Source organism: Lithobates pipiens, unplaced genomic scaffold (genome assembly GCF_037356315.1).
Source record: "Lithobates pipiens isolate NorthernLeopardFrog02 unplaced genomic scaffold, aLitPip1_a1.2 Scaffold_16, whole genome shotgun sequence".
Classification (NCBI taxonomy): domain Eukaryota; kingdom Metazoa; phylum Chordata; class Amphibia; order Anura; family Ranidae; genus Lithobates; species Lithobates pipiens.
This window is the reverse complement of record NW_027507748.1, coordinates 243,188,579-243,215,645: the sequence shown is the minus strand read 5'-3', so window position 1 is coordinate 243,215,645 and position 27,067 is coordinate 243,188,579.

Below are 27,067 nucleotides of genomic sequence, written 5' to 3'. Positions count from 1 at the left end.
AGCCTGCGCTGCATTGTGGGAGTTGTAGTCCAACTGCGCTAAAGCTCCTGGAGGTGTGAGCGCAGCAGACTACAACTCCCACCTCCCAGGAGACCCAGAGGCCGGCCAGGTGTGTGTGGCACGTCAGGGGAGGGGACGCCCGGCGTCAAGAATGTCACGTCGCACGTGACCTGCTGGGAGGCGTGGCTAGCTGCAGTCGGCTTAGAAGACAAGACCTGCTTCATCACCCCCACCCCCGAAAAGTGGCAAGGACCTGGTGCAGTGCTCCCAATCAATGCTCCCCAGCCTGAAGTAAGGTATTTCTAAGGGGAGAAGTTAGTCATCATGACAATTAAACATTTTGGCAGTGGCAGCGTGTTTTTTTTTCTAACACCCCCCACCAGCGGACTTAACACCCCCCCTCCCCCCCACCAGCGGACTTAACAACCAGCGGACTTAACAACCAGCGGACTTAACACCCCCCCTCCCCCCCACCAGCGGACTTAACACTCCCCCACCCCCCCACCAGCGGACTTAACACCCCCCTCCCCCCACCAGCGAACTTAACACCCCCCTCCCCCCACCAGCAGACTTAGCACCCCCCCACCAGCGGACTTAACACCCCACCCCCCCACCAGCGGACTTAACACCCCACCCCCCCACCAGCGGACTTAACACCCTCCCCCCACCAGCGGACTTAACACCCTCCCCCTCCCCCCCACCAGCGGACTTAATACTCCCCACCAGCAGACTTAACACCCTCCCCCTCCCCCCCACCAGCGGACTTAACACCCTCCCCCTCCCCCCTACCAGCGGACTTAACACTCCCCCCCTCCAGCAGACTTAACAACCCCTCCCCCCCACCAGCGGTCTTAACACCCTCCCCCTCCCCCCACCAGCGGACTTAACACCCTCCCCCTCCCCCCACCAGCGGACTTAACACTCTACCCCCCACCAGCGGACTTAACACCCTCCCCCCCACCAGCGGACTTAACACCCTCCCCCCACCAGCGGACTTAACACCCTCCCCCTCCCCCCCACCAGCAGACTTAACACCTTCCCCCCACCAGCGGACTTAACACCCTCCCCCTCCCCCCCACAGCGGACTTAGATAACGCCCTCCTCCCCCACAGCGAACTTAGATAACACCCTCCTCCCCATCAGCGGGCTTAGATAACGCCCTCCTCCCCCACAGCGGACTTAGATAACGCCCGTGGCCCCCACCAGCGGACTTAAGACCCTCCCCCTCCCCCCCACCAGCAGACTTAACATCCTCCCCCTCCCCCCACCAGCGGACTTAACACCCTCCCCCCACCAGCAGACTTAACATCCTCCCCCTCCCCCCACCAGCGGACTTAACATCCTCCCCCTCCCCCCCACCAGCAGACTTAACATCCTCCCCCTCCCCCCCACCAGCGGACTTAACACCCTCCCCCTCCCCCCACCAGCGGACTTAACACCCCCCACCAGTGGACTTAACACCCTCCCCCACAGCGGACTTAGATAACACCCTTCCCCCCACCAGCGGACTTAACACCCTCCCCCTCCCCCCACCAGCGGACTTAGCACCCTCCCCTTCCCCCCACCAGCGGACTTAACACCCTCCCCCCACCAGCAGACTTAACACCTCCCCCCACCAGCGGACTTAACACCCTCCCCCCACCAGCGGACTTAACACCCTCCCCCCACCAGCGGACTTAACACCCTCCCCTTCCCCCCACCAGCAGACTTAACATCCTCCCCCTCCCCCCACACCAGCGGACTTAGATAACACCCTCCCCCCCACCGGCGGACTTAACACCCTCCCCCACAGCGGACTTAAATAACGCCCTCCTCCCCCACAGCGGACTTAGATAATGCCCTCCTCCCCCACAGCGGACTTAGATAATGCCCTCCTCCCCCAAAGCAGACTTAGATAACGCCCTCCTACCCCACAGTGGACTTAGATAACGCCCTCCTCCCCCACAGCGGACTTAGATAACACCCTCCTCCCCCACAGCGGACTTATCTTACACCCTCCTCCCCCACAGCAGACTTATCTAACACCCTCCTCCCCCACAGCGGACTTAAATAACACCCTCCTCCCCCACAGCGGACTTAAATAACACCCTCCTCCCCCACAGCAGACTTAGATAACACCCTCCTCCCCACCAGCGGACTTATCTAACACCCCCCCACCAGCGGACTTATCTAACACCCCCCCCCCACCAGTGGACTAGTCCAACCAATTCCCTCCTCCCGCGTACACGGCAGGAAGCACAGACGCACACAGCCACCCCCTAGACCCCCCCGGTCAGTGGAGCGGACTGATCCAGGAGGACACCCGCCTGCTGCATGCCTGCCACTTACCCCATCTTAGTGGTGGGTCAGGCAGCGGGTGAATTGCAGCAAGATGCATATAGGGGGTGGAGAGGAGAGAAGGGGCGCAACTGCATTTTGGTTCTTCTGTTTTGAACGGAGCCCTCCGTGCTTTCTGTGAATTTAACCCAGTCACACATTGAAGTGTAGGAAAAAAGGAAAAAAATCGCGCTACCACCTAAAATAAAAATAAGATTGTGCACACATCAAATACTGCTGCAGTTCTGCTATATACCAAAAATTATATACTCATAAACGTGACCCAAAGAAAGAACCGTGCTATCCTAAGAATGAACCTAGGTTATGTGCTTCCCCTAAGGGAAATTTAACATATACAAAATTATATTACAATATCGAAAAGATATTATATCAATACCTCATACCTGAAAAAATATATATATTAATGTGAAATTTATAGTGTGCATCAGCAGCAATAACACATTTTGAATCGGTTATAAATGGTGTAAAAATACAACATCTCCACCCTTATCACAATAAGTGTAAAACAGTGGCTTAACTACATATACATCAGCATAAATCAAGAAAAACAATAATGCAAAGCAAAAATAAGCTGAAGAACTCTAAATAATAAAGTGTCCAATTATCAAATAGTTAGAAAAAAGTCAGTGAGAACTCTGAGACCACCACGTGTCAAATATGATTTAAATTCTCAGTTTCCTGTTCAAAATCTCAGCGTGTATTATAGTGCACCACCAGGCATGTACTGGCCATTGGGACTACAGGGAGTTTCCCGGTGGGCCGATGGCTCAGTGGGCCAGTTTCAGTGACAAAGTAATGGCTGTGCGGTTTGCCCTCAACTTCACGCAGTGATGTGAGAAAGATTAGAAAAATACAGAGGAGAATAAGTGAAATAATAAAAGAGGTTAGTGAGGACTCCTTATGTTATGCTACTTATGTTTTTTTGCACAATTACGTATAGTTTTATATACTGTTTTTGTGCTTGTTTGCAAAAATTAAAGTGGGCTGGTCTGGATGAAGTCCAGGGCCAACTTTTTGTCCCAGTCCAGCCCTGTGCACCACCACCGGAAGTGAGGATTAACTCCTTACCAGATGTTCTTAAATAATACGCTCTAAAAGATCAAGCCAGGCTATATGCATCCCTCAGTCGTCCATAGGCTCCGCCCATAAGCCAAATCGTGTTTCAGACAGGCTCCAGTAGTTTACAATGACCGGTCCACCATAAAGAGGAGGAGAAAAATGCTCCAAATAGTGTAAAAACGTTTTATTAAGAAAAATAAAATAAAATAAGAAATGCACTTACAAAAGTACAGCACAGTTAGGCGTATCACAGTGGGAGACGCCGGCCGAACGCAATTCTCCACAACAATAACCTTTCACCAGCTGGTCTATTCGGAGGCAATGGATAGCGTGTCACACCGCCCGACGCGTTTCGTGAAATATCACGTCGTCTCGGGGCTCCTGCACTGGTGAGTCTGCACTGATTGGCACTGATTAGGCTGCATTGATGACCATTGATCAAGCTGCACTCATGGGTGGTACTGTCTGCACTGATGTGCACTGTCTATATTGGTGACCGTGAAGCTGCATTGATGGGCACTGTCTATATTGGTGACCGTGAAGCTGCATTGATGGGCACTGATCTGTGTGTTTTTGAGAGCTGTGCATGCTGTTTTATGTTTTGAAGCTAGACTTGTATACCAGTGATGTATCTGGGAAGTAGGCATGTTGTTGCAGAATAATTTCCACCTATAGGCTCAGTTCTCATTGGTGCGATGTGGGAACCCTGCAAATCCACTGTGGCTTCCCGCATCGCACCTGACTCGCAGATAGTTCATACTGCCCTATGTGAACCGCTGGTAGTGTCAACATAAAGTTAATGACACGCCTAAATCCGTTTGCGTATCACAGTGCAAACTGTCAATTCACCCATGCAATCCAATTCTGGTGCGGCCCAAAAAAGGTTCTCTACGTGTTTGGTCTCAATGCGATGCAAATTCAGCCATACAATCTGTATGGCTGAATTCACATCACACAGACATTGCATGTGATCTGCACAGCAGTGCGATGTGAATCACATGCAATGTCTGACATCACAGCAGTTTGAACCAGCCGGTACTGTACAGCATTATTGTTCAGTGTTTGTGGGAATTTTGTGGTTTCAGGGGTCTCCAAACTTTGGCCATACAGTTCAGGAACTACAATTCCCATCATGCCTAGTCAAGTCTTTGAATGTCAGAGTTTTACAATGCCTCATGGGATGCGTAGTTCTGCAACAGCTGGAGAGCCGTAGTTTGAAGATCCCTGGACTTTAGATGCTGATAAAATATACAGCAGATATAAAAAGTCTACAGACCCCTGTTAAAAACGTCATGTTTCTGTGATGTAAACAAATGAGACAAAGATAAATCATTTCAGAACTTTTTCTACCTTTAGGCTGGGTTCACACTGCAGCGGTGTATGAGATTGGATGTGATTCACACTGCATTGCAGTGCGAATCACATCCGATCTCTGTGTGATGCGAGTTCAGCCATACAGATAGTATGGCTGAATTCGCATCACATCCGGCCCAAACTCACACAGGACCCTTTTTTTGGTCCGCAGCAGAATCGGATCGCATGAGTGTTCACACCATGCAATCCGATTCCTGTCTGATTTTGCAGATCGCACTGCGATATGCAAACTGATCTAAGGGTGTCATTAATGTTTCACTGACACTGCCAGCAGTTCGCATAGGGCAGTGTGAACTTCCACCGGGAGGTATGCGATGCAGGAACCCGCAGCAGATTCGCAGCGTTCCCATATCGCTGCAATGTGAACCCAGCCTTAGGCCTCATGCACATGGGATGTTTAAGTGGTTGTTTTTGGCTTCAGACTTTTTTTTCTACAGTCAATAAACTCCCCATCATGTTATCCTAGGTGTCCTTGCACACATAGGCTGTTATCAGCAGTTTTTTTACTGAGGCATTTTTTGGCTTTAAAAAAAAAAACACAAAAATAGTGGGTTCTGAGAGAAGTTTTTCGGCTGTAAAAAAACGTCAAAAAACGCTCATAGTAGGGCTGTGGAAAAAATCATTTTAAATCTTGAATCGAGTTTAGAGGTCAAATCCATTCAAATTTTCAGCAAATCGATTTTTTTTTTTGATTTTTTTTTTTTAGACAGGACTGGCGCTGACACCGAACCGGTCCTGAGGAGCTTGGGGCAGGAGTTTTTAGGTGAGGCCGTGGCTTTGGCCTAGTCCGCGAGGCCGGACACTGCGGACTAGGCCAAAGCTTTGGCCTCTCCTAAAAACTCCTGCCCGCAGCTCCTCAGGACCGGCACGGTGTCCATCATTTTTTTTTGGGAGAAAATCGCCCAGCTCTAGCAGATAGATAGCGATAAACGCTCAAAACGTGACTCACCGGCATATTTTGACTTTTTTCATCCATTGAAAAAAGAAAAAGCTAACGTGGAAAAATGCTAAAAACGCTATTGCAAAAACATTGCAAAACTCGCTGAAAAGCTACTTTAGAACGTTATTTTAACATCCAGTTCACATGAAGGCCTTATTTGACCTATAAACTGTACAACTCAGTTAAACAACAAACTAAATAAAATCTTTTAGAAAAAATGTAATAATATAGTTGCATAAGTGTGCACACCCTTAAACTAATACTTTGTTGAAGCCCCTTTTAACTTTATTACAGCGCTCAGTCTTTTTGGGTATGAGTCTATCAGCATGGCACATCTTGACTTGGCAATATTTACCCACTCTTCTTTGTGAAAACACTCCAAATCTGTCAGATTGCGAGGGCATCTCCTGTGCACAGCCCTCTTCAGATCACCCCACAGATTTTCAATGGGATTCAGGTCTGGGCTCTGGCTGGGCCATTCCACAACTTTGATATTTTTCTGGTGAAGCCATTCCTTTGTTAATTTGGATGTATTTTGTGGCCTAGTGTTTCAGACAGATTTTGCATACTACACATACGTTTGCTCCTAAAGTGAGCAGAAGTGTCCTACATAAGACATGTGTTTTGCTTTGTTTGTTTTTCCCCATAATATTAGCAACATATTATTTTCAGTTGGATTCGTTTTCTTGTGATTTATTGGATTTCATGTATGAGCGTGTTTGTGAGATGCAGAGTTAGTAATGTTTGCTGGATTTATGTAACTCATTGTCATATTTTGGTATTTAATACATTTTACAGTTTCATATTGATTAATATGGAGAGTAAAACAACAAAATCTAAAGAGAAGGGTGGTGCTCAGAAAGTAAGAGAAAAACAGTCCAAAGAACTTGAGTTAGCAGGAAGGGATCCTAAACAAATGAAACTCACTTTTTCAGTGGTATGTGAAAAGTTCAAAAGTTAAGGCTGGTTCTTACGTTTTAGGTGGCAGAAATGTATATTCACTCTTTGATAAAAAGAGGGAACATGCCTAGTCTGTTTAGAGCTGCACGATTAATCGATATAGAATCAAAATCACGATTCAACTGTCCTCACGATCTTAAAACTGAATTTCCTGATTCTATATAAGTTCAGAGAGTTCCCTGCACACTTCTGACAGCTGACAAAAAAAAAAGGAAGCCTGCCAAGTTGATAACAGAGATAAAAAAATAAAAAATCAGTTAAAATCCAGTATATTTTTCTAGAAAATTTTATATATATATATATATATATATATATATATGTGTATATATATATATATATGTATATTTATATATATATATATATATATATATATAAAATAAATTATTATTTTTTCAGAGACCCTAGGAAATAAAATTGTAGTTGTTGCATTATTTTATGTCACTCTGTATTTGCGCAGCAGTCTTTTAAAAGTAATTAAAAAAAAAGAAAATACACTGTGGTGAATTAAAAAAAATAAACAGTAAAGTTAGCCCAATTTTTTTGTATAATGTGAAAGATGATGTTACGCCGCGATAATCGTGATCTTTATTCTAAGCAAAAAAATTGTGATTCTCATTTTGTCCGGAATCGTGCAACTCTAATGTGCATGATGAAGTTTTACATTTAAAGTGTTACTAAAACCACAACAGTAAAATCAGTCTGTATATGCAGTAATGCATGCGTGTTACACTCTATGTGAACCTAGGGGTTTAAACCTGCGCATTGTGGAAAAAGGCTGTTTGATCCTGTCTTTTCTGATCCTCCCCTTCTTTTACTGTCTCCAATCCCTCTCCTGACAGAACAGAGCATTGGGGGCACTCTGTACATGCTCAGTTTGGTGTGCATTTGCTGGAGAGCTTTTTTTTTTCCTTGGGAGGGTGTATGTGAATGGCACTGGGCCAATCAGCACTGTCCAGACAGAGGATCGATGAAGAATGAAAACTCCTCATAAGCTTTTACCAGACACTGATAGAAGTCACAAGATTGCTATATACTGCTGATAAGAAAAGGTATTTAGCAGTTTATATTTACTATAATAATTGCATTTCCATGTTCTATGCACTGTGGGAGTACAAATATAGTGAATGCAAGTTCTTGGTTTAGTAACACTTTAAAATTCAAGATGGATGATCAAGGAGTGTGCATACTTGACTTTCCTTGATGATCACAGTTTTTTAATTTAATATACGTTTGTAATTATTTTAAATTTAATAAAACCTTACATATAAGGTAAGTATCATTTATATCATTTTCTTCCATGTTTTTTTTGTTTTTTGTTTTTTGCCATGCATTGAGTTTCTTTGTTACATCTAGAACTTTTTTGGAAGTTTAAAGTTGACAAAAAAATTCATTTTAGACTGGTGGTATACATGAAAGATCTGCTGTTGATGAGGTTTCTGCCGGACCAAGTAGTTTTTCAAGCATGCCAGTTGTATCTGGTGAAGAAGATGTGAGCGCACAAGCAGAAATACAGGTGGATGAGGAGGAGCTGGTGTCAGAGTGCAGAGAGCAATCACATATGAATGACCCAGATGCTTTTGAAAACCTTCCTGAATTAGAATGTATCGCACCAGAAGAAGACATATCAGAAACTGTGATAAGTGATCCATCAGAAATACCTTTTAGTCTTCCTCCTGCATGTTCCATAGGAGAAAAAATAAATTTTGTTGAAAAACACCCTTTTCACCCAACCAGGACTGAATGCGAAGATCTTCCTTTTCAAGAAGTGGACTTTTATTACCGCAAAAAGCCTAATGGGGATCGTATTAAGCGTTCATGGCTAAGCTGTAAAATGAAGAGTCGAAAGTTGGAAGCATTTTTTTGCAGTATATGCATTGCCTTTTCTGATTCCTCTTCCTCATTCACTTGTACTAATTTTCGGCATTGCTATCAGGCAGCAAAAAAGCATGAAGCTTCTAAAAGCCATTGTGATGCTGTTAGTGCTTATTTCACCATGAAAAAGAATAGAAGCATTGACACATTAATAAATCAGGCTCATGTCTGCAAAAGAAAAATGGAGATACTTCAAAATATTGAGGTATTAAACAGAATATTTGATATAGTAAAATTGCTTGGAAAACAGGGTTTGCCATTTCGTGCCCATGGCACTAATGAATCACTGTACAATTTATATAACAGTGAAATAAACCATGGGAACTTTCTAGAAATTGTCCTACTTCTATCGCAGTATGATGTTCCCCTAAAAAATCACCTTGATAAATGCTTTCAGAAAAGTGAAAAAAGAAAACAGCGATTGAAAGACAGAAAAACATCAGGAAAACAGACATCTGGACGTGGATCTCTTATAACATTTTTGTCCAGTAAGACAGTAAAAAAAGTATTTTCAGCAATAGTTCGATGCATGAAAACCTTAATTGTGTCTGAAATAGGAGAGAAACGTTTCAGTATACAGGTTGACTCCACACAGGATGTTGGAATCGTAGATCAAGCAACAGTGTTTGTGAGATATGTAAAAGGTGAAGAAATTAAAGAACGGCTTGTGGCGATTCTCCCTGTTAAAGATGCTACTGGGAAAGGATTTTATGAACTTCTGATGTCCTGTTTTGATGTACTTGGTTTAAATTTCCAAAAAATTGCTGGCGAATCATTTGATGGTGCAGCAAATATGAGCAGTGAGTATGTGGGACTACGTGCACAGATTGCAAAGGTAGTGCCAAATGCAGTCTATATTTGGTGCTATTGTCATATCCTCAACCTGTGTGTCTCAGATTGCTGTCAAGTATTGGAAGCCAAAAATTTTTTTGGTCTCCTAACTCGCTTGGCAACCTTTATTGGAGACTCCTACAAGAGAATGAATATCTGGAAAGATCAACTGGATAAAAGACATGGACAGGAAAAACATTTAATGTTACAAAAACTTGGAGAGACAAGATGGTGGGCAAAAGAAAAGGCCCTTAATTGGATTTTTGGTGAGAAACATTCTCTTTTTCTAGACACCATTGAAGTTTTATATGTAATTTCCCAGAGCAACTTGTTTGATTCAAAAACCACTTCTGAGGCCTCATCCCTTTTTCACAATCTTTGTCAGTTTAGGACTATCTTAACAGCAAACATATTTTTGAAGGTTTTTGATGTTATAGGTCCAGTGTCAAAATATCTACAAACCAGTGGCCTTGATTTCATGGTAGCATGGCAAATGATCGAAAGTGCAGTTGAGCAACTGAAAAAAATAGATTTCAGCCATCTTAAACAAAAGGCTGAACACTTTGCAAAAAAACGAATGAATTGATGGATGAAAGTGACGTTCTCAGCTCCTTGGAAGTTGAGACTATGCTTCCAGTTTGAAGAGTGTCACGAAAAAAACGCTCGGCTAGAGAATCTTCATATGATGAACGACCTGAAGATGAAATACAATACTTTCGAGCTAGTGTGTTTAGACCAATTCTGGACCAAATCATACAAAGCTTAACTGAGCGGTTTTCAGAAAATAAGCAATTGATCATGGATTCCCAATGCTTGGATCCTTGCACTTTTCAGAAAATTAGGACAGATCCCAAAATTCTAGATGGAGGGGCACTAGAGAGAATTTCTAAGTTAGCCAGAGTAAATGAATGTTCTCTCAAAACTGAATTAATAAGTTTTGCCAACCTATTTCCTAGTCTCACAGGATGTCTTTCTGAAGATGAGACACAGAATGTGGAAATAATTCTTGATGATGAGGAGGATCATGATGATGGTGATGACAGGATTTCCCCTACAGACAAACTAGTTGGGGTACAAAAGGAATCAAAGTGTGGTTCTTGAAAGCAGTGCTTTTTTTGCTGTCATAGGTTGTTGCTAAAATACAACCTTTATTCTGCAGCTTATGAAAATATTTCAATCACCTATGAGTACCTGTTGACCCTTTCTTTTACACAAGTATCATGTGAGCGAACATTCAGCAAGTTGAAAATCATCAAGAACCGACTTCGAGCCACAATGGGACAAAAACTGCTTGATGCCCTAATGCTCATGTCAGTGGAGAGAGATCTTCTAGAATTGGTCCAGTTTCCTGATGTATTGGAAATTATTCATCAGAGTTCTTCCTTAATGAGGTCTTTGCTAACTGTTTGAACAAGTATTTAGTTTAAACGTTTTATATAGATATTTCTTTGGCTTCTATATTTTTTTGAAAAAGTTAAGTGGGAAGGTTTATCCATAAGGATTGGCTTCGTCTGCAGCGCAGATGCCCTGTTTAAGGAACACCCTGTTCGTGTGGGGATTCTCTGCCTGTTTCTTACCCCTGGCACTGTTTGTGGGGTTCTCGGTTGGATGTCAGTCTAGCGATGGGCCTGGGTGGCTCCTCTACTCTCCTACACTGCTGGAATATGCTGCACAGTCCCCTGGCACGCTCTAGTGTGTTTTCTTGTTCTTATTTCTTTTAGGCTGCCGGAACAGTTGCACAAAAGGTTTATTACATGCCAAATACCATCTTTATCTTTTGCTGAATATGATCCTCCTGAATGTACGGCTACTCATGTGACTATGCACATTGGTTGAACAGTCTGGAACAACTTGGTGACAAGCCAAATGGTAATCAGCACAGAGCACTCCACCATGTTGCCATGCAGTTTTGGTTCTAGGACAGAACTATTCAATGGCTTATTTCCATCTGAAGTGGGTTTTTCTGCCATACTCGCAACACAGAGGCTTTTTTTCCTATGGATGGTCTTTATATATGCCATTGCACTATGACGACAATGCCCTATTGACGGACTTGTTTTCCTTACGGTTTCATGTTTTTAGTTTTGTGACATTTTAAACCCGAGTGTTCCCGGTTAACTTGCACAACGCATTGTTGGTCTAGTTTATGCAATATTACTTGCTCCTGTACTTTGTTTACTTTTGCATTAAAAAGTATTTAAAATTGAATTACCACATTGTATCATATTAGTCTTGCTTCATAATATCAATCATCCGTTATAAAACCAGGTGGGCATGGATGGTGAGCTGATTCGGTGGTTCAATGGCACCTTGTCCGTCGGACTAGGCTACACACGCTCGGAACTGACGCACATCGGATCATGTTGTCGGAAAATTTTATAGCCAAGCTCTCAAATTTGGTCCGTCGGATATTCCGACGGAAACAGTGCAAATGGAGCCCACATACTGTCGGAATATCCGACAACATGGTCCGATCTGACATTTTCCATTGGAATATCCAACCGTGTGTACAAAGGCTAAGAGGTCACGTTTTGGCATGAAATCATTCATGCTCTGTGAATCCAGCACTGGTAACATATGGAATTCGATACTTTACATCGGGAAAGGAACCAAGTTCAATGAAAGATTCAGTAATTATGGAATGGCACTGCTGAATTAGGGCTACTGTGTAACCACAGATAATTTTTACAGTTCTCCAGAACTCTGAGTTCCTTTTACAGCATAAGACGGGTGCATATGGGACCGTTAGAGCTAACTGGCGTGACATGCCACCAACCTTTGGCAATAAAAACCTCAAGGCAGGAGAAATAGATGCCTGTCAGAAAGGCAAAATGATGGCACCGAGATGGCACGACAAAAAAGATGTGTGCCTAATGAGTACAATTCACAACACCTCTACTGTCATGGTACACACAAAAGATGGAAAGGACGTAATGAAACCCCAAGTCATGATGGACTACAACCATACTATGGGAGGTGTTGACCGAGCTGACCAGGCCATGACTTTTTACCCAGCCATGAGAAAGCAACAAAAAAAATATTACAAAAAAATCTTCAGGCACCTTCTGGAGCAATGCCCGTGGAATGCTTTCATTCTTCTAAAAAAAAAAAAAAAAAAAAGAGTGACAACTGACAAGCCTGTTGTTCATGCGGACTTTGTTTGGAAAGTTGCCAAACTTATATTTCTCAAGCACCAAACACCAACGACTGTAAATAGATCTGGATGTCATGCTGCTGGCGTTGTGAACCCAGAACGCCTGACTGCTCAGCACTTTATGGACCACATTCCATCAACGGAAAAGAAGGCAACACCCACAAGGATGTGTGTGGTTTGCTGCTCTAAGCTTGACGACACTGGAAGGAAAATCAGAAAAAAACAGGTTCTACTGTCCTGACTGTGACGTTGGACTTTGTGCTGTACCATGTTTTAAAATTTTCCATATCCGGGACGTTTACTGAAGCAATATGACTACCAATATTGCACCCTTGTTTGGCAAAAAAAAAAAATGTCAGTGTTTTTGATTATATTATTTACTAAAATTTATTGAATAAAAATTATTATTACTATTATATTATTATTTGTTATTATTTATAGTTATTTATTATATTATAATTTATGATTTTGTGTTTCAAAGTTTATCATACCCGAGATGTCTACTAGACTCTGGTTTGGACAGTTTATAGTGAGTTGTTCCTAATTCCTGAGAATTACAGGCCTACAATATACAATGCCAAATTTTCATGTAAAATAAGGGTACCGCTTTCAGCACCTAAAATCTGAAATAATCATAACACCAGGGAGGTTAATAGTGAATTGTGAGGTAAATCTATTTGTGTAGTACACATCAAAGTTAAATTATTCTTTCCTTCTGTAACTTTAAGAGATCGCAGAGATCCTTTTATGCCCGGAATAATCAAATCTACAACAGTAATCGTAACCTTCACTTTGACTTGAGCTAAACTTCATGCTATCTGAGAATTCCATACTCTAGTTACATCTCCTTTTTCATCTCCTGTAATTTGTAAATGTTCAGGATCTACAAACTGTAAATAATATTGTGTTAGAAACCAAATATCAGTTTTGGATCCTACCACAGAAGAAGAATGTACCCTAGCACTAGTTACATCACCAGTCCAAGTTGTAAATGAATTTCCTTTTAAAACTATAACCCAGAATCTCATATTTGTTAAATTACACTCATATGTACCAGTCTTATTTTTATGTACATATGATCCTTGCATTTATATAAACTTAATCTTGGATCCTATTCTGGCACATATTTCAATAGTGTTACTATGTAAAAAAATAAAAATCCATACAAGTAACCCCATATCTAGTACAAGCATATCCATATATGTCATTGCTTGTGTCAGAGTAACTGTCTTTCGGAACATGTCTCTTATTTCTGGATAGTTACAAGTCTCTTTTATGCAGAATGTTTTCTTCTGTTGGGCTGGAAAAAGTAAAGTAAGTTTTTATGAAGAAAAAATGTCATTAATGGAAAAAGGAGTCCTGAGATGACAAATTTTCTCCCTTTTATGTATTTTCTTTCTTTCCAATGTTTTATTAATTTATTCTTGGAGCTTGTTGTTCCTCCATGTTTGATTATCAGATGCCATATCTTCAAAAGAAAAGCAGTATCATTATCTTGGCATAAACAATTTGCAATGATCAGTATGAACCCATATTTTTTGTTGTCTCCGTGCATTTTTCACAGAATTGAGAGGCCTTCGGACTTGTATCATTACACCTACTGTATCCAAAATCTCATAAGGACCTTCCCAATTATTTTGCCATGGTCCAATTTTTCGAAAGGTTTTAATCATGACTTATCCACCAAATTTTGAGGTGTGTGGAGGAATAATTTTCTGCATGCGAGAAGCTGCATGTTGCAAAATGGTGTTCAGATTGTCTTGCAACATTTGTAACCATTTGATTTTCTCAATTGCTTCTTTTGCAGAGTAGAGAAAAAAGGTTCATGTGGGAACACAAGAGGCATTTTTATACCTGTCATTGGTTCAAATGGACTATATTGAGTAGATGAGGATGTTGTACTTTGTATGCTCATCAGAACAAAAGGAACAGCATCTACCCATGTACTTCCTTTGTCTAATAAAATTTTTGTAATCCTGGATTTGATAGTCCTGTTCATTCTTTCAACAATACCTGCAGATCGTGGATAGTATGGAACATGAAATCTTTGTTGGATACCCAGAATTTTGTACACTGCTTGGACTACTTTACCTGTAAAATGCATTCCTGTATCCGAACTGAGGTCCATTGGGATCCTTCAAGTTGGAAAAACATGATTAACTAACATTCTTGCAGTGGTCAGTGCATCATCTGTACGGTTAGGTAAGATTTCAGCCCACTTTGAAAAGACATCTACGACTATGAGTGCAAACCTGAATCCATTTTTTCCTCTAGGCAATGGTCCTATATAGTCAATTTGTAATGTAGACCATGGACCAATAGCTGGAGGAATTCTTTGTGAGGGAGGTTTTTGTCCCTTTGGTCTGGGATTCACTTGGGCACAAATAAGACAAGATTGAATTACATTGTCTACAGTTTCCTCCATTTTTTCCCAGTAAAAATTTTCTTTGAATCTCTAGCAATTTCTGCTTTCCTACATGGCCTAAGCTTTCATGATTATATTTTGTGAACTCTTCTTGTAAATATTTTGGTATTACAGAACGCAGAAGCCCATTTGAATCATAACACAATATCCTGTTTTCACAAATAAAGGGAGATTTTAAATCAACCTGAGAAGCAGATAAGGAATGATCCATTTTCTGCTCATCTGCAAAAGACTGGACCTGTGTATCAGTCTTTCTGACTACATTCACTGAAACTGGTTCAGATGGAATATCTGACTGCTCATTAACAGCTGCTTCTTTTGCTAATGTGTCAGCTGCCCTGTTACCAATGCTTAATTCAGCATTCTCTTTCTTATGAGCTGGTACCTTCACAATTGCATAGACACAAGGCTTTTTCTCTGCAAGTGTAAAAATTGATTCTTTATGTGACAAAACTTTGTTTAAAGTGTCTACAAAACCTCTTCTTTTTCAAATTGGCAAATAGTCAGTAAGAGAACACACAACATATGAACTGTCACTATAAATTGCTAGTGGACCTCGGTTCTCTTCCTTGTCTACTGTCAACACTGTTTCCACGGCTAAAAGTTCTGCTTTTTGCACTGAAGAGTGTGCTGGAAGTCTGTGTTGTATGGCATATCCTCTTTTAGGAAACCATATTGCATAGCCTGAAAAATATTCCCCTGAAATACAGTAACGTGAACCATCCACAAACACTGGTACATCAGTCTTCTCTGCTCCTATGAGAAACAGAGGAGAATAGGCATCCTGGACTTCACATAAACACTCATGTTCTAATCCATTATATTCCATCAATTGAGGGAGTACGTATCTGGCATTATGTTCAACCTGGATCTGTTTAGGTGATAAAGTCAACAACCATTGTGAAAATCTTGGATTTGAAACACATTGAATATTTTTCTCAAGGAGAAATTTTACGATGGAATGCGGTGTTTGTAAGGTAATTTGGTTAAATCCTACAATGTGCTCAGTTGCCTTCTGCATAGTGAACTGCTACCAATTGTTTTACGCATGTGTCAAAACCTCTCTCAACTGGGGTTAAAATCCTAGAGAAGTATACCAGAATTCTCAGATTTCCTCATTGCAATTGAAGCAACACGGAAGAAATAGCATTTTCAAACGTATGCACCTGCAAAGCAAATGGTACTTGCCTTTTTACTGTCGCTAGGGCTGGAGCTGTTTTCAAATCTTTTTTCAAAGATTCAAAAGCCTTTTGCTGTACTTCTGTCCAAGATCGTACAAACTTTTTGCCTAATGACTCAATGTACTGTCCGAAAAAAATCACTAATCCTAGGAATTGTCTCAGTGCTTTAAATGTTGTTGGTACAGGAAGTGCAGCAATAGCATTAATCCTTTCTTGCAGAGGTTGATGTTTGCCCGGACTGCTTTGAATACCGAGAAACTTGACCTCGCGTTTCATGAGCTGAACTTTACCAGTATTTAGCTTGAGACCTGCATCTAGTAGCAGATCAAACAATTCTGATAAAAGTATTAAATGCTCTTCCTCACTTTCTGATAACAACGAGATATCATCCACATACTGCAAAATACAGTCTGGCATAGAAAATTTTGATAAGGCCGCGTACACACGCGGGGACTGTTCGCTCAACTTTGTCCGCTGAACAGTGTTTCGGCGGACAGTCCGCTCGTGTGTGGGCTTTCAGCGGACAGTTTCAGCGAACAGTCCGCTGAACAAAGTTTTTCGGAATTTCCCAAAAACTGTCCGCTGAAACTTTGTTTGAGCGGACAGTCCCCTCGTGTGTAGGCTTGTTCGTCAAACTAAGTTCCGCGCATACTCAGAAAGAATTTACAGGGCGGAAGCGCTCGGTCTTGTAAAACTAGTGTTCGTATTGAAGCTAGCATATTCGTCATGCTGCTAATTTTGTGTTTTTTTAATATAGCCCGTTCTTTTCTTCTTTGTAATGCAAGAAAAGTGAAGTAGCTTTGCTGCTTATATTCACACAGAGTTATACTACATGTTTTTATTCATCCTCATCCTATGATTAATCTTCCAATTGTAGAAAAAATATATTCCAAATTAAAAAACAAAAAAAAAACCCTCTAAAAAAAAAAATAATAAAAAAATTATATATATATATATATATATATATATATATATATATATATATATATATATATATATATATATATATGTCTATCTTAAAAAAAAAAAAATTATATATATATTTATATTTCTGAAAAAAAATAAATATAGAATTTATCTATTACTATATATTTTTGGAATTACTATTATCATATATTTTTTTTTCTTTTTTTTTGGCCAAGCAGGACTATGCAAGTAGAGATAGATAGCTAGATAGCTAGATAGCTAGATAGCTAGATAGATAGATAGATAGATAGATAGATAGATAGATAGATAGATAGATAGATAGATAGATAGATAGATAGATAGATAGATAGATAGATAGATAGATAGATACCCAAACCAGCATTTTAGCTTACACATGATTGCATGTTCAAAATCAGCAGAGCCTCCCCTCATTTCAAATGTTAAGCCTCAAATTTACAGCGACTGCACTTCCAAGTGCACTTGCAGTGCTTTAAAAATTGCACTTGAAGTTAGCATATTTACATGAACGTGTGTTTTGTAAATAACCCCCAGAGTCTTTTGACATGTATCTGCCTACTCACAAATAAACGTTGTTTTTTAATCCAAAATTATACAAAAATATTTAAAAAAAAATAAAAGAAAAAAAACATACAAGATTTTTTGGAAATAATAAATTTTTATTTTTCCTCAGAACCAAAATAAATCAAGAGGGAGGCAACACTGGAGACAATTTTGACGTTTGTGAAGCCTTTTGTCCCCCAGGCACACATCAAGTGAGTGGACACCAAAATTCCGAACCTGCGTAGCATGTACATAGGGAGCACAACCAGGTCCTAGAATCCCAAAGACCAGGAACAGCAGCAGATGAGATCTATGTCCCCAGACTGTGGTACTACAACAGCCTGCGTCTTCTTTCAGAGCAGACTGAAGCCAGGCAGTCACTTGCGACTCTTCCGTCTAGCCTTCCCTCCACGCGTCGCTGGAGGCTGTGCCTCTGGTGGTGAAGTTGTGGTAGGAGGAGGAGGAGGAGGAGGAGGAGTAGGGTCTGTGTTGTAAAGCTTAGTGGTGGGTGTGAGCTCAACCTTCAGACCCCGTTGGATGGCATCAAAAAAGATTGCTTCACACAAGTTTCACTGTGGTTTGTCCATTTCTTGTAGCTTACTAGCCAGATAAGTGGCATAGGCCTCCTCCGGATTGGGGGGTTTTGACAAAATTTGTGTGGCTTGGCGTATAAGCACCAAGGACTCCTCCTCGGTACGGCCCATCCTCCTGGGCCTTTTGCTGGCTAGGCGGAGGGGAGGGACCTGGCTTTCAGTCCGACTCCTGCTGGGCCCAGCTAGCTCTTGTGTGTGGCTGGTCCCGGCCTCCTCCTCCATACCACTGGTCCCGGCCTCCTCCTGGGTGAGCTCATCCTGTGTAAAAAAACAAAGAAATCAATAAATAAAATATGTCTATATTTAGAAATCATCAATCACTAACAATTTTACAGTTCTCACTTGCAAATACATTTGTCTTGAAATACAAAAGGCTATCATTATGACACCATCATTTTTCCATCAGTTCACCAAGATTTGAGCCACATTTGTGTAAACTACTGTATCCTTCTATCTAATTTAATTTGTGATGAAATCCTAGATTTGGAAGCAATTCAAACATTGAACTTGACATCATTAATATTTGAGCAATCCAAACTTTAGAAACTAAAATATACCTGGCTCCAGCTGGGCGCATCAACTTCGTCCAGCAAGGAAGGGTCTGGATCTTCCAGGGATGGCTCATCTGAGGCGGAGGGAAGGGTGGAGGGACGGGTAGACGGAAGAGTCGAAAGTGACGGCCTGGCTTCTGACGTGTCATCCAGAAAACGCAGCCTGTCATAATACCACAGCTTGGGTACATAGACCTGACCTGCTGCTGATCCTGATGTTTGGGACACTAGGATCTTTCTTTGCTCCCGCCTATACACGCTACGCAGGTTCTTAATTTTGGCGTTCACAAAGTCAGTGTCTGCCTGGGGGACTCAGGTTTTCACAAACGCCAAAACTGTCTCCAGTGTCTTCTTCCGGGCAGCACGGCTTGAATATTGGGGGTGTTTTGTATCCCAAAGATTGTTGTGCGACTCCACTAAATCGAGAAATGTTGAGAGGAAGGCCTCCTCCGTAAAGGGGTCTGCAGTATACCTTTGCATTTTCTGAAAAACAAAAAACAAAACAAAAAAACAAAAAATAAAAAAAATAAAAAAAAAATAAAGTCAGACCAAATGCACACTATATTGTGACAATGTAATGTAGGTGAGACACACACTACTACACACGCTACCCCCCACACACACACACACTACCCCCCCCCCCACACACACACTACCCCCCCCCCTACACACACACACACACACACACACACACACACACACTACCCCCACCCCCCCCCCTATACACCCACCTCCACCCCCACACTACCACACAAAACACCAACCCCACTCAACCACCAACCCACATAAAAATCAATTAAACATCAATAAGAATAAAATTAAATATGCACATCCCTAACGCAGGCTTTAAATTAAACGAAAATAAAACGATAACTATCTTACCGTCACGTGTAGCACTCGCTGCTTCCGTTCGGACAAGCGTACGGCCTAGTGGTAACGCTTTATACACAGCGCATGATGCGCTCAGGCTCCGCCTGCGTCGCCCGCCCCTGACGTTCCTTGCGTCCGTGTTTCCCCGCCCCTTTTACCCTCGTTCCGCTGTGGGTGAATGAGAGGAGAAAATGGCGGACGCAAATTCTATGAGCAGCGTGAGCAGCGCGGAGGAAAGCCATGGGCCCCATGCTTCCGGAGGAAGGAGGAGATATAAGGCCACCAATATGGCCTTTGAAGAGATGGTGGAGATGGTGGCTATCTTAAAAAGGGAGGATTATGATGGGGAACGTGGCCCTTACCCAAAACCTAATGTCCGGAAAAGCGCCATCTTGGATGAGGTAGTCACAGCCTTGGAGACGAAATTTGGGGTACGAAGAGGAAAGGACCAGCTGCGGAAACGATGGTCGAAAATCAAGTCCAGGGAGCCGGACCAATATTTCCACATCAAAAAGGTCCTGAAAAAAAGTGAGTAAACTCCGCGATTTGATTGTAATCGTTCGTGTAGATAGTGTATGTAAATCTGGCGGATTTTATTGTTATCGTTCGTGTATGTAGTGTATGAAACTGGCGGATTTTAACTTGTTCGTTCGTGTAGGTAGTGTATGTAAATCTGGCGGATGTTATCGTAATCGTTCGTGTGGGTAGTGCATGAAACTGGCGGATTTGATCGTAATCGTTCGTGTAGGTAGTGTATGTAAATCTGGCGGATTTGATCGTTCGTGTAGTTAATAGTTCGTGTAATGAGCGCATATGGTTGTTCGTATATGTGGGCGTAAATAGCATGAATTTGTGTATGGTGTAAATTTATCTGGTGTTGAATTAGATTTTAATTAGTTATTATTTTTTTTGTATTGTTCATGATAAACTGAATTGTCATGCTCAGTTTATAGGATATAAATTTTTATTAAAGTTTCATAAATTTATTCAGTGCAATGTAGACTCAATTAAAAAAAAATGAGATAGATAGAAAAAATGCTGGTTCAACATCTGGACTAGGAAACTTTTATAAGTGTAGTTTGGGCCATCATAGAACATTTTTGACATAATCACACACAGGTACTCCAGGCGATGATTCGAGTGTGTCCGTCTGTGAAACTTGGACAAAAGATATACAGTATCACAGTTTGGTTAAAGGCTAGGTTCACATTGCTGCAATGTACGAGATCAAATGTGATTTGCACCGCACTGCAGTGCAAATCACATGTGATCTCTGTGTGATGCGATTTCAGCCATGCATATAGTATGGCTGAATTTGCATCGCATCTGGACCAAACTTGTACATGGCCCTTTTTTTAGTCCACAGCCGAATCGGATCACATGGGTGTTCACACCATGTGGTCCGATTCCTGTCCGAGTTTAAAGATTGCGCTGTGAAATGAGAACTAATTTGGAGGTGTCAATCAAACTTTACACTGATACTCCCAGCAGGTCACATAGGGCAGTGCGAACTGCGCATGCGATGTGTGAAACCACAGTAGATTTGCAGCAGTCTGAACACAGCCTAACTAAAAAAAAGTCATTTTAAGGATGTATTAAACTAGGAGCTTGTAATAACCAGCTAATAATTGTACACCACTTCAAACCAATGTTTCATATTCAAATTTCGGAACTCAAATATCACCATGCTTACAAGTATTTATTTATTTATTTATTTATTTCTTTTCATTTTCATAGGGGAACAACAACTCAGACAAGAGGCGGAGCAGCCCAGGACCCCCCGACCTCACCAGCCTGATTGGGCAATTAGCCCCAGCCCCAGCCGCGCGTCGCTATTGGAGCTGCCCAGCCCAGTGTCGGAGAGGGAGCAGCCAAGCTCGGTATCCTCCGCTGGACCAAGCTCCGTAGCTCCACTGGATGAGCCCAGCCCAGGGCTAGATGTGGAGGAGGAAGAACAGGTGGAGTTACACACCCCACAAAGTGAAAGTGAGTGTCTGACAACCCAGCTTAAGGTAAACAATTAATGGCTGTATATTTTAACCAATTTTTTATCTACACATGTTTTTAGGTGATGATCTGGTGGTGGTAGGAGAAGCTGCCGAGCCATTTTCAGCGGACAGTGCCCACAGGCTGATAGGGCAGATCATGGCCTGGAATGCCAGGATCGACTTAATGGAGAGCAACATCCAGGCCATGCAACAACAAATCCTGGCCACGCAACAACAAATCCTGGCCATTCAACAACAGCTGGTCCCTATGAGGCAGGAAATGAAGGACATGATCGATGTTTTAGGGAGAATATAAGCCCCTTTTCCCCTAAAACACAATCGATCATGTTCTTCATTTCCTTGCCAAAAAGTTTTTAATGTTTTTACTTGATTTTTAGAGGCCAAATTTTGAAGATGCACACGGTGTGTCAACATGTGCTATGTGCCATCAGAGGATCGCAATGGACGCATTTGGTGTTTGCAAACCCTTCCTCTAACTAGTATGTGAGAGGAAGGGATTGCACACACCAAACACGTCCATTGATCACTCATGATGGTACATAGCACATGTTGACATTACCAATTTTTGGTGTGCATCTTCAAAATTTGGCTTTACCCCTTGTTTTATGTAAATAGTTAAAAATCTGATTTTATTTTTTTATTGTTGTGATAATTGCATTTTTTATCTATCTATATATTTCTATGTTTACCAAAAAAGAAAAAAAAACAAAACAAAAAAAAAAAGAATTTATAAAAAAAAAAATATATATAATTTTTTTTTTTTTAAAAACCCAATTTCCCCCAAAAAAAAAAAGGAATTTATATAAAAAAATAAAAAAAAAAGACACAAAAACCAAAAAAAATCTAAATAAGAGGCACTGGTTTGAATGTGCACTATTAAAAAATCATTAAAAAAAAGGTGTGTGTGTGTGTGTCTACTTCTTTCAATGCACAATACCAGTTTGGGAAGTCATTTTGTGTTTTCTGTCACAAAGGGCCTTATTTCCTATTGTCAAAAACCACTTTGCTATACAAATGCACTAGGACAGGAATATGCAATTAGTGGAAATCCAGCTGTTGCAGAACTACAAGTCCCATGAAGCATAGCAAGACTGACAGCCACAAGCATGAGACCCAGAGGCATGATTGACTTGTAGTTTTGCACCAGCCGGAGGTTGGCCAATTGCATATCCCTGAATTAGGAGAATGTAGGATACAAGCAACGTGAAAAGCAAACAAGAACCAAACTTCAAAATTTGAACAGACAAGACATATTTCCAGAAAAATACATTTTTATTGGTCAGCTGCCATTGGAATAGCCCCCCTACCATTAAAATAGCTGACATAGCGGTCACGCACCTCACGTGCTGTTTGGGGGGCTAAGCCAGGAAGGGCATGATCCAGCCCTGTCAGTTCTGGAAGCCTGAGTCCGGCCTCAGGCCCAATAGGCTGCAGGTACTGGTTACCTGAAAATTTCCTTAGAAAATTGTGCAGAATGCAGCAGCACAGAATCACATAGTTCAGTTTATATTCCGCAAGGTTGATGGCTGTCAGTAACAGACGGAACCGGCTGGCCATAATGTCAAAGGCACTCCCCACAACCCTTCTTGCTCTGGCCAGCCGGTAATTAAAAACCCTCCTCTCCGGGGTGAGGGTCCTTTGGGGGAAGGGTTTCATAAGATGTTCACTCAGACCGAACGCTTCATCAGCCAGAAACACAAACGGTAGACCCTCCACATTCTCGGCATCTGGTGGCAAGTCCAGGCCACCAGTGATAAGACGGTGGCAGAACTCGGTCTGCCTAAAGACTCCTCCGTCAGACATCTGGCCGTTCTTCCCCACATCCACATAAAGAAAGTCACATTGTGCCGACACCACCGCCATTAACACCACACTATGGAACCCCTTATAATTCCAATAGTAGGACCCCGAATGGGGTGGGGGCACAATCCTCACATGATTCCCTTTGATCGCCCCTCCGCAGTTGGGAAAGTCCCAACGGGCAGCGAATTGGGAAGCCACAGTCTGCCATTCCTGTGGTGTGGAAGGACACTGGGAAGTCAAACACAGGGAAAAAAAAAAATAGTAATTAAATAAAAACAATTCATAACAACTAAAACACCAAGCCCCAATATAGCACGAACTCGTTCCCGAGTACGTCCACTCTCCATGGCTTTCAAACGGTCGGATGGACAGACAAGCTCAACTGAACGCACTGAAGAACAGCTAGACCTATGAAGAACGACCTGAAACCCAGAAACGAGCGGACCAGAAGCGCCTAATAACAGGTACAACTGATCCACGCGTACCGAAAGACAGATATAAACCTCACAGGTAGACTGCGCCGTAGTGAACGGACAAATTAAGCTGAAGTCTGTAAAGCGCGAATCTTCTCTAACCAAACTTCTACTAACGCAAAGTCAGCAGAAGGAGCTCAAAGGGTGCTTTGCTGTGTCTTGGACTTCCTATTTCTAGTCCCGTCGTACGTGACGTACGTCATCGCGCACGGTTTCAGCGGACTGTTTGTTCGTCGTGTGTGGCCAAGTCCGTCCATGCTAATTTTGAGCGGACTGTCCGCTGAAACTGTTTGACGAACAAAGTTGAGCGAACAGTCCCCGCGTCTGTACGCGGCCTAAGACTTTCGCTAAGGCTTGATGAAATACACTAGGACAGTGATGGCGAACCTTGGCACCCCAGATGTTTTGGAACTACATTTCCCATGATGCTCATGCACTCTGCAGTGTAGTTGAGAATAATGGGAAATGTAGTTTCCAGACATCTGGGGTGCCAAGGTTCGCCATCACTGCACTAGGACTTATATGCAGGCCTTGCAGAAGACGATTGAAAGTATATTGTTGATTAGGGATGAGCTTCGTGTTCGAGTCGAACATACGTTCGACTCAAACATCGGCTTCGCCCGTTCGGCGAATTCCTAACGTTATGGGCTGTTCGCGCCAAATTTGTGTGGCGCTCACGGCCCACAATGCACTGCGAGGGCGCAGTGCATTGCTGGCTCATGATTGGCCAAGCATGCACTGTGACCCCGCATGCTTGGCCAATCACAGCGCCAGCAGCGAGGAGAGCCATGATTGGCCACAGGCAGGATGCCTGTGGCCAATCATAGCTCAGGCTGTGTAGTACATGCCCCACACTATATAAGGCCGCCAGCGCGGCGGCCTTGTGTAGTGTGTTGGCGTCTGCAGCAGTTAGTGGGTGTTCTGTGTACCTTCAACACAGTATACACCGATCGTTATCAGCCGATTTTTCGTTCTTGCTCTTCTGTAGTGGTTGTTGTCTGCGTGCCCTGACCGCAGTATACACTGCTATATTCACCTATATAGCTAGCGATATATCTATCCTTTATAATAGAGCTTGCAGTCAGCGGTAGGAGCTTGTGCGTGCTGTCTGCATGCTCTGAACCCAGTATACACCGCTATATCCACCTATATAGCAAACTATCTTGCTTGTTTTAAATAGAGCTTGCAGTCAGCGGTAGGAGCTTGTGCGTGCTGTCTGCGTGCTCTGAACCCAGTATACACCACTATATCCACCTATATAGCAAACTATCTTGCTCGTTTTAAATAGAGCTTGCAGTCAGCGGTAGGAGCTTGTGCGTGCTGTCTGCGTGCTCTGAACCCAGTATACACCGCTATATCCACCTATATAGCAAACTATCTTGCTCGTTTTAAATAGAGCTTGCAGTCAGCGGTAGGAGCTTGTGCGTGCTGTCTGCGTGCTCTGAACCCAGTATACACCGCTATATCCACCTATATAGCAAACTATCTTGCTTGTTTTAAATAGAGCTTGCAGTCAGCGATAGGAGCTTGTGCGTGCTGTCTGCGTGCTCTGAACCCAGTATACACTGCTATATCCACCTATATAGCAAACTATCTTGCTCGTTTTAAATAGAGCTTGCAGTCAGCGGTAGGAGCTTGTGCGTGCTGTCTGCGTACTCTGAACCCAGTATACACTGCTATATCCACCTATATAGCAAACTATCTTGCTCGTTTTAAATAGAGCTTGCAGCCAGCGATAGAAGCTTGTGCATGCTGTCTGCGTGCTCTGAACCCAGCACACACCTGGAGAGGCTTTCCAAGAGAACAGACGTGCGTGGAGGAGCTCTGTGGAGAACCACGGCTGTCCTGGACATCCGGCCTCATGGCATCGGCCAGCCCAGGCCCAGGGCCTCTTTCCCGGAATGGGTCTCAGACAACCCCCCCTGGGGTGAGGGACCTCTCCAGGGAGGAAAAGTTGTTCCTGGTCACACAGTCTGAGCTAATGGACTGGACCTGGGCCCAGCCGGGAGAGGACCCAAGCAAGCTCCAGAAGAGGAGAGAGAGGGTAAAAACCCTAATACAGAAGGCCGTGGCAGCCTATGTACAGCGCTCGGAGCGACTGGCCGACCTACGAAATCGCAGGGACCGCTCAGCCAGCAGCAAGCGTGGTGAATATAGGGAGACCATAGATGGCCTGAAGCATGAATGTAGGGACCTCTGGCGGCTGCTGGGCGGTCTCTGCGAACGTGGAAAGGGTGAGAGAAGGTTTTTGACAGAGGTGAAGAAAGAACTTCTAAAGGCCAGCCAGGAAGGAACCCAGGCGGTGAGACGAGGAAGTATCCCCCTGACGTCCCCGCTGAAACTCTCACCTGATGCAACAGTGCCACAGACCCCAGTGGAAGCAGCGTTTTCCGGTGACAACCAATCCATGGCCTGTCAGGAAAGTATGACCCCCGGAGCTGTCAGTGCAGAGGGTCCCCGGATTCCTGTGTTAACACCTGCTATGCCTATGGCCGCAGTCCAGGAGGATCCGAGTAGGGTACCCGATGAAGCACGTAAAAGCTCCGGTGGAATTGCAAGTCACAGTCAGCGGAACAAAAAACTGATGGTGGTCCTCACCAGAGAGCCGTCGGAGGGGCCAGTGAAGGCCGATGGTCAGAGGTCCCCAGCGGATAGTGCAGTCCGACCCCCCTCCGGGGCCCCCCCGGTGACCTTGATGACTCCCGCCAGACCCATAGTGGTGCGAGGAAAACCGGCCATAATAGCGGCCCCCGCCGCGGCCGCATGGAGAGAGGGGGAGGTGCTGATGGGAACAGACACATGTGCAGTCTTGGATAGACAATGTGGACAAGCATCTCCGGCTGACACTGGGAGGAGTGGTGGGATGGGGGCGGGTGCGTCACTTCCTGTTCCGGGTGACGAGACAGGAAGTGACCTCATCGACTTCCGGGAACGGGAAGTGATGTCAGCGGTGACCCCGGAAGTCCCGGGAGGGCCTAAAACGGAGGTGGGGACACCGGAGATTCAGCTAGGGGGGCCGTTGGTGTCGCTCGTTGGGGGAGGGGAGGCGGTGGTGTCGGAGACCTCCCTGGAGGTAACAGCCCTAGAGTCCTCTGGGGGATTTCTTCCAGCGGGACAAGTATGCTGGGGTGAGTCCCCGATGGGGGA